The sequence below is a fragment of the Pteronotus mesoamericanus genome, unplaced genomic scaffold (assembly GCF_021234165.1).
Source record: "Pteronotus mesoamericanus isolate MK-2021 breed Mesoamerican mustached bat unplaced genomic scaffold, CSHL_Meso_final scaffold_54, whole genome shotgun sequence".
Classification (NCBI taxonomy): Eukaryota; Metazoa; Chordata; class Mammalia; order Chiroptera; family Mormoopidae; genus Pteronotus; species Pteronotus mesoamericanus.
Genome location: NW_026555321.1, coordinates 48436428 through 48449131, shown reverse-complemented (window position 1 = coordinate 48449131; position 12704 = coordinate 48436428).

Below are 12704 nucleotides of genomic sequence, written 5' to 3'. Positions count from 1 at the left end.
TACCATAAATGGGTACTAGATTCTGTCAAAAGTTTTTCTTCATCTATTGATGTGACCATATGATTTTTATCCTTTACTTACCTTAGTTGATGTGAGGATATTGTAGCCACCTTGCATCCCAGGAATAAATTTGACTATATCATGGTATACAATCCTTTAAATGTATTGTTGAATTCAGTTTGCTAATATTTTGTTGAGGATTTTTGCATCTAGGATTATTGCCTATAATTTTCTTTCTTTGTTGAGTCTATCTAATTTTAGAATTAGGATAATGGTGGCCTTGTAAAATGAGCTTAGGGATCTTTCTTCTTCATGAATTTTTTGGAATAGTTTGAGAATTATAAGTGTTAGTTCTTTGGATATTTGGTAAAATTTACCTGTGAAGCCATTCAGTTCAGGACTTTTGTTTGTTAGGAATAATTTGATTACTGTTTAAATTTGGTTAATTGTAATAAATCTGTTCATATTTTTTTTCTTTTTGATTTAGTCTTGGAAGATGTATGTTTTTAGGAATTTATCCATTTCTTCCAGACTGTCCAATTTGTTGACATATAGTTCTTCATAATATGTTCTTATACTTTTTTATATTTCTGTAGAGTCAATTGTCAGTTCTCTTTTATTTCTGATTTTATTTATTTGATTCCTCTTTCATTTTTTCTTGATTAATTTGGTTAAAAGTTTATGAATCTCATTTATCTTCAAAGAAGCAGCTCTTAGTTTCATTGATCTTAGGTATTTTTTTTAGATTTCATTTTGATTATTTCTGCTCTGATCTTTAATATTTCCTTCATTTTACTCATTTTGGGCTTTGTTTGTTGTTGTTTTTTTCTCTAGTTCCTGTAGGTGTAAGGTTATTTGTTTATTTGACATTTTTCTTGTTTGTTTAGGTAGGCCTTTATTAATATGTATTTCTCTCAGGGCTGCATTCACTGTTTTTCATAGATTTTGGGTTGCTGTGTTTTCATTTTACTTATCTCAAGGTGTCTTGATTTCCTCTTTGATCTCATTGTTAATTCATTCATTGTTTAATAACATGTTATTTATCTTCTATATGTTTGAGTATTTTTCACTTTTTTCCTTCTAGTTGATTTCTAGTTTAATACCATTGTGATTGAAGATGCTTGATATAATTTCAATATTCTTAAGTTTATTGAGACTTGTAGCCTAACATGTGGTATATACTGGGTAACATTTTATGTGTACTTCAAAAGAATGTATATTCTGATCATTTGGGATAAAATACTCTGAACATATTAATTAAATCCATTAGGTCTACTCTGTCATTTAAGGTGGCACTTTCCTTGTTGATTTTCTATCTGGGGTGTTAAAGTAACCTATTATCATTGTATTACTGTCAATCTCTCCCTTTATGTCAAACAAGATTTTCTTTATATATTTAGGTGCTCCTAATGTTAGGTGCATAAATGTTTACAAGGGTTATATCATCTTGTTGGCTCAATCCTTTATCATTACATAATGGCCTTCTTTGTTTCTTATTATGGCCTTTGTTTAAAGTTTATTATGTCTGAAAGAAATATTGTTACCAGCTTTAGTTCATTTCCATTTACATAAAATATTTTTTTTCCATCCCATTACTTTCAGTTTATGTGTATCATTTGTTCTGAGGTGGGCCTCTTGTCAACAGCTTATATATGGGTCTTGTTTTCTATCCATTCAGCTACCCTGTGTCTTTTGATTGCAGCATTTGAGCCATTTATATTTAAAGTGATTATTGATAGGTATGAATATATTGCTATTTTATTATATACATTTATGTTCCTCTTTTTTTTTTTTTGTCCTTTTCCTTAAAGATGTCTCTTGTAATGTTGGTTTGGTAGTGATGAACACTTTTAGCTTTTCCTTGTCTGGGAAGCTCTTTATTTATCTTTTAATTTTAAATGATAGCTTTGTTAGGTAAAGTGGTCTTCATTGTAGGTCCATGCATTTCATCTCTGTGAATGTTTTGTGCCAGTCCCTTTTGGCCTGAAATGTTTCTGTTGAGAAGTTAGCCAACAGTCTTACAGAAACACCCTTGTAGGTAACTGTTTTTCTCTTACTGCTTTTAAGATTCTCTCTCTGTCTGTAAACTTTGCCATTTTTATTATGCCATGCCTTATGGTGGACTCTGGGTTCATCTTGTTTGGGGCTCTGCATTTCCTGGACTTGTGTATCTTTTTCCCTTACCAGGTTAGGGAAGTCTTCAGTCACTATTTCTTCAAATAGGTTCTCAATCTCTTGCTTTATCTCTTTTTTTCTAGTACTTGTATAATGTAAATGTGATTATGCTTAAACTATCCTTATTTTTTAAATTCTTTTTTTCTAGAGAAACAAGATGGTGGAGGAGTGAGTGAAAGTTACACTGACCTCCTCCCAGGACCAACCTGGATTTACAGCTAAATTGTGGATAAATCACCTGGAACAAACAACTGAACAATAGCTAGGGAGGAACCTTATAACCTTGGACAGACAGAAGAATCAGCTTTAGCACAACCTAACTGGTAAGGAGTGTGGTAGAGACTTGAGAAAGTGGGCAGGGAACCCATAGGCAGCAGCACCAGACAGATATTAAAATGGCCAGTTGTATCCCCCTGAGATGAGAGGGGTCTAAACTATAAGTGGGGATCTCCAGCCTACAGCACCAGAGCCCAAAAAGTACACAGATAACAGCCAGCTACAAAAAGCTGCAGGATTGCTTTCTGCCAGAGAGGGGCGACTGGAGACACAAAGAGCCATTTAAAGGGCCAATGCCTAAAGTTTTATTTGCAGCCATTTACCCTGGGTTTGGTGGAGGTGGGAGCAGAGTGGGCTGGAGACGCCTGGGCAGAGATTGGAGAGAGTAGGTGGTAGGATCCTGGTGCTGACTCCTCCCCCAGACAGCAGCAGCCATCTGGCTCAGGTAGACCACTCCACTTAGAAGGAGAAACATAAGAGGACCCAATAACCCCACCCCCAGGAGAGACTGTGCCCTTTCCTGTGATATCTCTAAGGTGGCCTGCTGAATGCAGAGTGACTAGATTAACAGCTGAAGGAGACAGCCACAGACAATAGATTCCTGGAAGTCTCAGACTGCCTAAGGTCAGACAGGGTCAACATATGACATCATCAGAGGCAGATCCAGAAAGAAAACAACAGCACTCTCCTACCATAGAAGCTCACACCACAAAGTCATGAAGTCAAGACAGATCAATTTAAAAAACAGAAGCAAAAGAAAAGAGCCTCACAAATAATGGGAAGAGAAACACCACCTCAGTCAAAGGGAAAGGAGGAATCCCCAGAAAAAGAACTAAATTAAATAGAGGCAAGTCAAGTATCAGAGATTAAGTTCCAAACAATGGTTCTAAGGAAGCTCAAAGAGTTCTGTGAGCTCAGAGAATTACAAAAAACTACACAGAAACTACAAGGAACTTACTGCAAAATATATCAACATGAAAAAGGACATAGAAACCATCAAGAAGAAGCAAGAGGAAATGAAGAATACGATTTCTGAATTGTAGAGCACAGTAGAAGGAATCAAAAGCAGGCTAGATGAAGCCAGGGATCAAATCAGCAGGCTGGAGGACAAGGTAGAAAAAAGTTCCCAGAAAGAGCGAGAAAATGAAAAAAGACTCAAAAAGAGTGAAGCAGCATTTAGGGAAATGCAGGACAACCTGAAACATAATAATATCCATATAATAGAGATGCCAGAAGGAGAAGAAGATGAGCAAGGGGTAGAGAACCTGTTTGAAAAGTAATGATGGAAAACTTCCCTAATTGGAAGAGAGAAAAAGTTTTGCAAGTCCAGGAAGCACAGAGGGTCCCATTCAAGAGGAACCCAATGAGGCCCACTCCAAGACACATCATCATTAAAATGGCAAATATCAAAGACAAACAGAGAATCCTAAAGGAAGCAACGGAGAAAGAAAAGAGGTAGTAACATATAAGGGAGTCCTGGTAGAGCTAGCAGCTGACTTCTCAACAGAAACACTACAAATCAGAAGGGAACGGCAAGAAATATTCTAAGTCATGAAAAGCAAAGGCTCGCCACCAAGGCTGCTGTACCCAGTAAGGTTCTCAATTAAATGGATGGTGAAGTAAGGAGTTTCCCAGACAAAAAAAGGCTAAAAGAATACACCTCCACCAAACCAGCATTGCAAAATATGCTAAAGAGACTGCTTGAAGAAGATGAAGTAGAAGAGTCCATGAGTACCCAGTTACTTTGACAGTCACCAGTACTAGATATTACCAATATTTTTAATGCTTATTAATCTGATTGTGACAATGATGTGTTATTTTGTTACTTTATTATTGGTTGAAACTAAACCAGGTTTTATATATTTCTTGCCTGTTTCTATTATTTTTAAAAAGCTTTAAATGACTTTTTGGAATTCTTTATCCACTTTTTGATTAAATGTTTGTAGAATTGTTGCCCTAAAAAAAGCAAAGAAAAGAAACTATTAACCCTTGTTTTAGATGCATTGCAAATACTTTCCTATTCTATTACTTGTCCTTTAACTTCCTTTATATGTTTATCACTATAGTGTCTTAATATAGTTTAATATAGTCTTAATATAGTTTAATATAGTCATATTGTCAATATTTTACTTTATAGCTTCTGGGTTTGAATAAGTCACTTCAGGGTAAGAAAAATATTATTTTGTATTTTCTCTGAAAACTCCTTAGATTTTACATATTGATTTTTAACTCACCTGAATATTTTTTGTATAATGTGTGAAATAGGGTTCTATATTTGCTTTATTTCAAGCAATAGTGGTCCATGTACCTTATTTGTTGAATTAGCCTCATTTTCCCCATTGATTGAAATATCAATTTAATCATATATTGCACTGTTAGATATATACATTTGTTTCTAGAATGCTTATTTTATTTCGTGGATACTTGAATATTGCTAAACTGGTGTCATGTTTTTATTGCAGAGACTTTTTAATGGATTTAAATTTTTTAATATTTTATAATGGATTTTGACATTAAAAAAGTAAATAAATAAAATCAATCTGCATTTAGAAAAAGAAAGAAAGTAAGAAGGAACTCCTACCTTCTGCAACAACATGGATGGAAATGGAGGATATTATGCTAAGCTAAATAAGCCAGTTGGTGAAAAACAAATACCATATGATCTCACCTATAAGTGGACTCTATTCAACAAAATAAACTGATGAAAAAAATAAACCACAAGCAAGGAAACATGGAGCAGACTGAAAGTGTTCAGAGGGGATGGGGAAGGAGGACAATGGTGGAAAGGAAAAGGGACTAAACAAAGAACATGTATGAATGACAAATAGACAAGGACAAAAGAGTGGAAATTGACTGTGGGAGAAGGGGGTGGGGTGGGACGGGTGGAGGAGGGCAAAGGGGGAAAATTGAGACAACTGTAATAATAAACATGATTTAGGAATTTAAAAAGAATAAATTAAAAAATTTTTTTTTATTCCTGCTCTCCTTGGGTGTTTTTTGCTCCTTTGTCTCCAAAATTGCTGATTTGATTCTCTGCTTCATCTACATTGCTGTTGATTTCATCTAGGGTGTTCTTCATTTTAGATATTTTATTCTTCATTTCTGACTGGTTTTTAATATGGTATCTATGCCATTTTTTATCCTTACTATCTCTTTTTTTAACTTCTCACTGATCTCATCCATTCTCTTCTAAGTTTGTTAAGCACCCTTACAATCATAGTTTTGAACTTTGTATATGGTACATTGCTTGCCATTATTTCATTTAGTTTTTGGTTGTGGGGGGGATTTCTCCTGTTCTTTCATTTAATACATGTTTATTTATTTCATCATTTTGGCTGCTTCTATCACAATATTGTTTATATGTGGGTACATGCATGTGCAAACTCAAGTTAGCCTAACCAATATGAAAAATTAGCATTTGAAGCACCCTCAGCAAGAATCTAACTTCAGTGGTGGTTCCTCAGACATTTTGAATGTCACTATTAAAGTCAAACCATAAGTTTTGTAAATTTTCAAAACAGAAACAGATTCTTTTTATTATTAAAATTAGTGGTGTTCAGATATGCTATAATCCAAAATGAGTGCATGGACTCATACCCTTCCACCAAGGGAGCCAATTACCTAATTTTTTTGATTCTCAGGTCCCACAGCTCCTGTGATGGAGGGGCTCTGTCATTTGACACAATCCTATAGTCAGCTAGTTCAGCCAACAGTGGATTGTGGATTTATCCTGTTTTAGGCAGAGTGAATATTTTATGCAAGGTGTTTATGCAAGACACTAAAGGCAGACTCAGACTTTCCATAGCTTAAAAAAATATTCACTTCCACTTTTCATGCTTATTTGCAATTACACACATGTGTGTTTGGCAGAATTTTGTCTAAGTTTTGCTCACCTTAGGACTTATAATTTGGCAGCCAGAATGAGAGATTGAGGGTACACCTGAAGGCTGGAAATAATTATGAAAACAATCCAACTATTTTGCACAGCCAAATGGGTTTAGGGTATTTACCATGTAGTAGTTTCTTTGTTCTACAATTTATAAAACTAGTGTTCTCAGGAACACTTTTTGGGAAAGTGCAGCATTAACTCTCAATCAGAAAGCTAATTTCTTATCCTGCATTTGCATCAGCCTGGAGTAGACAGGGACAGGTGACCTAGTTTTTTGTTTTTGTATGTTTTGATGTTCTGATCTGTGATACAATCTGTAAGATAAGTGTTGGAGAAGCATCACAATGAAATTTCATTTGATTTTGCATTTAATTAACTTCTTTTATTGAAAAGAGTAAATTAAAGAAGTTTGGGGAAAATGAAAGACATGATCATTTCACCCATGCATTAATAGCAGATATGTGGATGAGAAATGAAGCACTTAGTCATCATCTGGTGTTTCTACATGTTTAAATGCTTCCTATTTATTGAGTGACATTTAGACGACTGACTAAAAATTTCATTTTCAGAATCATAATGCTATAAGATACATCTTAAGGTAGAAACTCCTTTGTGGTGAGAAAATTCACTGGTTTTCTGTGCCATCTACAACCAACATACATCTAGTAATCAAAAGGAGAGCTGCATGAAATAAATACAGTAGTTGACTCATGCCCAAATCCTTTTGAAAAGAGGAAGTGGAGCTGTTCTGCTCTTTGACACACAAAAGCACATTGCTTAGTGATGGATTCCACAGAAGAAGCAAAATCCAAACAAAGCAACATATTTTTGCTCTAACCTACATACAATGTAAGTGAGATTTCAAGTATGCAAATAGTGGGAGGAAAGAAATGCATTTTCACTACCCCCATTACTGAATATTGTTTAGAATATGAGTAGTAATTGTCTGTGATTTGGACAATTAGTATGCACCACTTATTTCTTCTTTCTTTTCAGCATTAGAGTCTCAGTCTTATTTTCTCTATATTTTTTTATTTGTTTTCTTTCTATAAAAGGTGGGTTAGGGAACAAGAACTAGATCCATCTCCCATCATCCCAAGCCATCAAGGTGAAATATAATAGCAGTTCTGTCCATCTGGACCAGTTGTCTATTTTTAGACATCTGGTAAGAGTTTCTCATGTCTATCATTTGAAAATCATTTTGAAGCAACAACTGGTTCCATCCATTTAGTCTTCTGGTCCAGGCACTAGTGGAATCGGTACCATTTTCTAGCAATTTCTGCAAAGCAGACACTCGAGTCTCAATTCATAACTCTGATGTTGAAAACCTAGCTTTTCCCCCTTCACCAAGGCCTACTATGAGTCCAGTTATCAGTCTAACCAACTCTCTTCATGCTTAGACAGGAACCTTGTTTAAGTTGTCTGTATGCCTCCCTCCACCCCTTCCCAGGACCTGGGCTTGTGCTCTGTCCAAGTAGGTTCTAGGTGTTTGATGACTAGTTAAATACTTTTGCAGGACTGTTAAGGACACTATGAAGAGGGTGGGAAAATGGCTTTTCTGGAGTTGCACATCAGAGAGGAGGCTTGGCTCTACTGGCTGGAATGAAGAAACGTGGGAGGACGAAGGATGTTTGAAAAACTGGAGGAGGAAGGCATTAGGGAAAAAAGGAAATGCAAAAGAGAATTTTGTATTCTGTCTTTGGAGTTAAATTCAAGACTAGAAACCTCAAGACCTCAAAAGTAATACCACCTCATTAGCATCTTGGAATGCACTGTCCAATGTGGTAATCTGCAGCCACATCTGACAATTTAAATTAATATTAAATAAAATTAAAACTTCAGTTCCTGAGTCACACTAGCTACATGTCCAGTGCTCAGAAGCCACATATGACTAGTGATGGCTGTAGAGGACAGTACAGACATGAAATATTTCCATCAGCTCTGAAACTCTGTTGAATAGCATTGTTCTAGGGGATGATAACGTCTTCATTTTGTTTCACGCCTTGTTCATTCATTCTACAAATACTGAGTACCTACTTTGTTCTTGGCACTGCACTGAGAAATCTCAGAAATGTTTAAGAGCATAGACTCTGGAAAAGCCTGCTTCAGCAGCTCACTCACTGTGTAATCTTGGGCAAGTCTCTTAACTTCCCTTTGCTTTAGTTTAATCATCTGTAAAAGGAACATAATAAAATTATATGAAGATTAAATGAGTGTGTTTGTATGTGTATAAGTATAAATGTACATATGTGTGTATATATGTATAAACGTGAACATATATGTGTATGCATGTGTATATATATTCATATGTATCTTAGAAGAGTAGTCCTACCACATTCAGTACTTGGTAAGTGGAAGCTCTTAACATTAGTACTAGGTATTTATTACAGAATGATGAACGAAACAACTGTGATTCTTGCTGCTTTGGAATTCACCATTTAGTGGGGACAGCAGATAGTAATTTATTAAACTAATAATTACAAACTACATAAAAAATACAAAGGGAATAAATAGTATGAAGCAATAGAGAACAACAGAGGAAAAGCTACCTGGAAAGCTCCTTAGAGCAGGTGACATTTAAGCTAAAGAGAAAGAGAGAGAGAAGAAATGAGAGCGATGCAAAGGGAGAAGGAAGAATGAGGACCTCAGGTAGAGAAAATCACACTATGAAAGAGGAAAATGTGACTATAACAGAGTGGGCACCAGAGGGGCTCCAGATAAGTTTAGAAGGAGAAGTAAAGAGCAGCCACTTTATACAGGGCTGAAGCCAGTGATAAAGAGCATGCCAGGAGACATATATTTATATTATGTGTAAAATGATCACTCTGGGGGCTGTGTGAGGCACAAACTGGAGGGGGAGGAGGAATGAAAGCAGAGTCCATTAGGAGCCTATTTTAAGAGACTAGGAAGAAGAGAATGATTTAAACTCAGTCAGTAGGCATGGAAGTGGAGAGAAATGAACAGTTTCTAAATATATTTGACAGGTAGAATTAATGAGACTTGCTGATGGATTACATATGGTTGATAAAAGGGAGGCATCCAGGTTGATGGTCCAGTTTTTGACTTGATTAACTGGGTCAATGGTAGTTTCATTTCCTAAAATAAATGTAGAGAACATCTTTGAGGAAGAAAAACTAAAACTTCTTGATGACAAGTAGTCTGCTTGTTATGGAACACTGGTGTCCAGATGAGAGGCTGGGTTGGAGATAGGCACATGGGCATCCTTATCTTATTGATGATACTTAAGAGATAAAATAAGAGACCAATTTCTGGAATGATGGAGTAGAGAGCACAGCAAACTATCTGCCCAACAAAATAACAATTTAACTGAAGAAAAACTATCTATGTAGTTATATATACCTATCTATATCTATAATCTATCCATCTAATAAAATTATATAAATATACAATATTACATAAAATGTATACAAACTATATAAATATATAAATCTCACTTAAAGACCTTAAAGCCTCTGGACATTATCCTAAGCAGTAAGTGGAGAAATAGTTTTTCAAATAAATTTACTAAATCTCAGTAGGAATGCAATCTGTAGTATCTGAGCCATGACACACCTCTCTCAACTAATCTATGGAATCACCATGAAAGGAAGATTCCATACTAGCACTTTTCAACCTCCCCCAAAACCCCATGTTGCAGAAGCTCTATTAAGAGAGGGCTAAGGATCTATTTCCCTACCTAGCCTCAACTTGTGGGATATGCCAGATATGACACCCAAAAATCTGGACTTGAGTCATTATTGAGCAGCTTCCTGGTATAGCAGAAACCCCATGACAGGAGGGCCAAGCCAAGAAGAACAGGGACCACCACCTTCCCCTAATGCCTACTTAGAAAACAGGGGTATAATCCCAGGAGAAGTGGGCCTCTTTCTTCATTCTGAACTCTTGTGCAGTGAAATAGAACCTCAGTCCAGAGGGAGAATGAGGCCACTGCAGCTCTTCCCAAAGAGAGTGACCCTATTTAGAAAAAAGCATGGTAAATTCCTCGCCCATGGTATTAGCAAAAACATGGGAGATCTTGGTGGAGAGCTGACCAGAGGATGCTCATAGTTCCACAATATTGGTAGCAATGAGTAAAAAAGGTAGAACAATCAGAAGTTTAACAGAAATAACCATGAAAAGAGACAACCAAGAAATGCTCTCCTTGGATTACAGAGGTTGGGAAGGCCATACACGAGTAATGGACTGCACTCACTCAGGAGCAATGAGAACAGGACTTTAGATCAGATTTGAAAATATTTCCCAAGCTTCACACAAATCCAACACAGAGGGTGCAAGCTGGCACTGGCACTAGGGACTTAAGGGTAACTTTTAACCAAACACTGGCTGAATGGTAAGCTAGTCTAACTCAGGAGCAAATCCAAATAAGGTAGCCTTAAAAATAAAAATCTCATATATCTCTGACAGTCTGAAACTATGTGTATGACCAAGGCTGTACTCTCTCAGGAGTGAATGGAGAAAGAGAATTAATCAAAGTTTCTAGTCCCTGGATGAACAGGAGGCAAAAAATGTAAATTCCTTTACCTTTGAAAGTAGCCTGGATGGTATTCATACCTCCAGTGGGGGAGACAAAATTATAATTGCCAACAGAGCTTAAGCATAACTTTTGACCAATAAGAGATTTATGCCAACCCATGATTGAAAGCTAAATAGCCAATTTAAAAGGAAAAAAAAAAAAAAAAGAGTCTCTGGAGGAGCCAGAAATTGAACACTGGAGTGAAATAGACTTCACAGAGTTAGTTCAGCCACATAACTAAACAAATAAATAAATGAAATGGAAAACAAAAGCAACAATATCAACCTCTGGGGACAGGGACAGACCTGGAATCAATATCCAAAGTTGTTACAATATATCATCTCAAATGTCCAGTTTTTAACAAAAAAAAAAAATGCAGGCTATTTAAGGAAAAAGAAAAGTATGACCTACACAACAGGAGAAAAAAGCAGGCACTAGTAACTATTTTGAAGGAACCCAGATGTTAGACCTACTAGACAAAGACTTTAAAGCAGCCATTATAAATGTGTTCAGAGAACTAAAGAAGAACATGTCTAGAGAATTAAAGAGATATGAGACAATATCTCTTTTAATAAAGAATATTGATAAAAAATAAGAATTATAAAAATGAGCCAAATAGAATTGATGGAATTGAAAAGCATAATTAACAGAATTGAAAAATCCACCAGAGGAGTTCAAAAATAGATTTTATCTGGTAGGGAAGAAAAGATCAACAAATGTGATGATAATTAAAAGAGATCACCCAATCTGAAAAACAGTGAAAAAAATAAACAAAAATGAACACAGAATCTGAGAAATGTAGGCCATCATTAAACAAATCAACATATGCAATGGAAGTACTAGAAGAAAAAGAGAAAAGAAGGCAAAAAATATATTTTAAAATAGCTGAACACTTCTCAAATTTAACGAAAAAATCTACATATTGAAGAAGTTCAATAAATAAGATAAACATGAATAGATCATATTCATATTCATGTGATCAAATAGTAAAATATTTGACAGTCAAATATTAAGAGAACATCTTAAAAGTTAACTCATCACATACAAGGGACCACCAACAATATATACAAACTACTTTTGATCACAAACAGTGGGGGCCAGAAAGCACTAGGATGGCAAACTTAAAGTAATGAAAAAAAAATTGTCAACCAAGAATCAGCAAAACTATTTTAAAGTTGAAGGTAAAATTACTAAAGGAAGTTTTTCAGACTGAAAAGAAGTGGCATCAGACAATAAGTTGAATTCATACACACACACACAAATCAAGGAGTATCAGTAAAGGTAATTTTAAAAGACAATGTAGAGTGGTGTCTTGGGAAGTGATTGAGTAGGAAACTCCAGGAACTAATCCTACCATTGGGAAAAAAAATACTATTGAGAAGGCACAAATAGAAGCAGCTGTTTGGAAAAACTGGAGTCTAGTTAAACACTGGTAGCATCCAGGGGAGTGCTTAATGATGTAAGAGGTTGGTAACTTTTAGTAGATTTCTCATTTTACAGTGAAGCTACCATCTTCCATTCTTCAACCCTGCAACAGGTGGATATGGAGATGACAGCCTATATTCCTGGTGTGCCTTGAAGCTGTCGGGCTGAACTAAAGCACATTGTCCTCCAAGGATCAGGGACTCTGTGTAGATCTGCCTGGCAGTTTACTAAGGGACTAATGCAGGAGTTGACCATTGTTTCAGTCTTCTCAGACTGAAGCAGCTTACCTGACAGTATCTGTCAAGGGAGAATCAAAGAACAGAATGTTTTTCTCCCCATTTCTTTATTATTGGATCCATGCACTTAAAAAATTCTGTTAAGCCATTACATGATAGCTGAGATAAC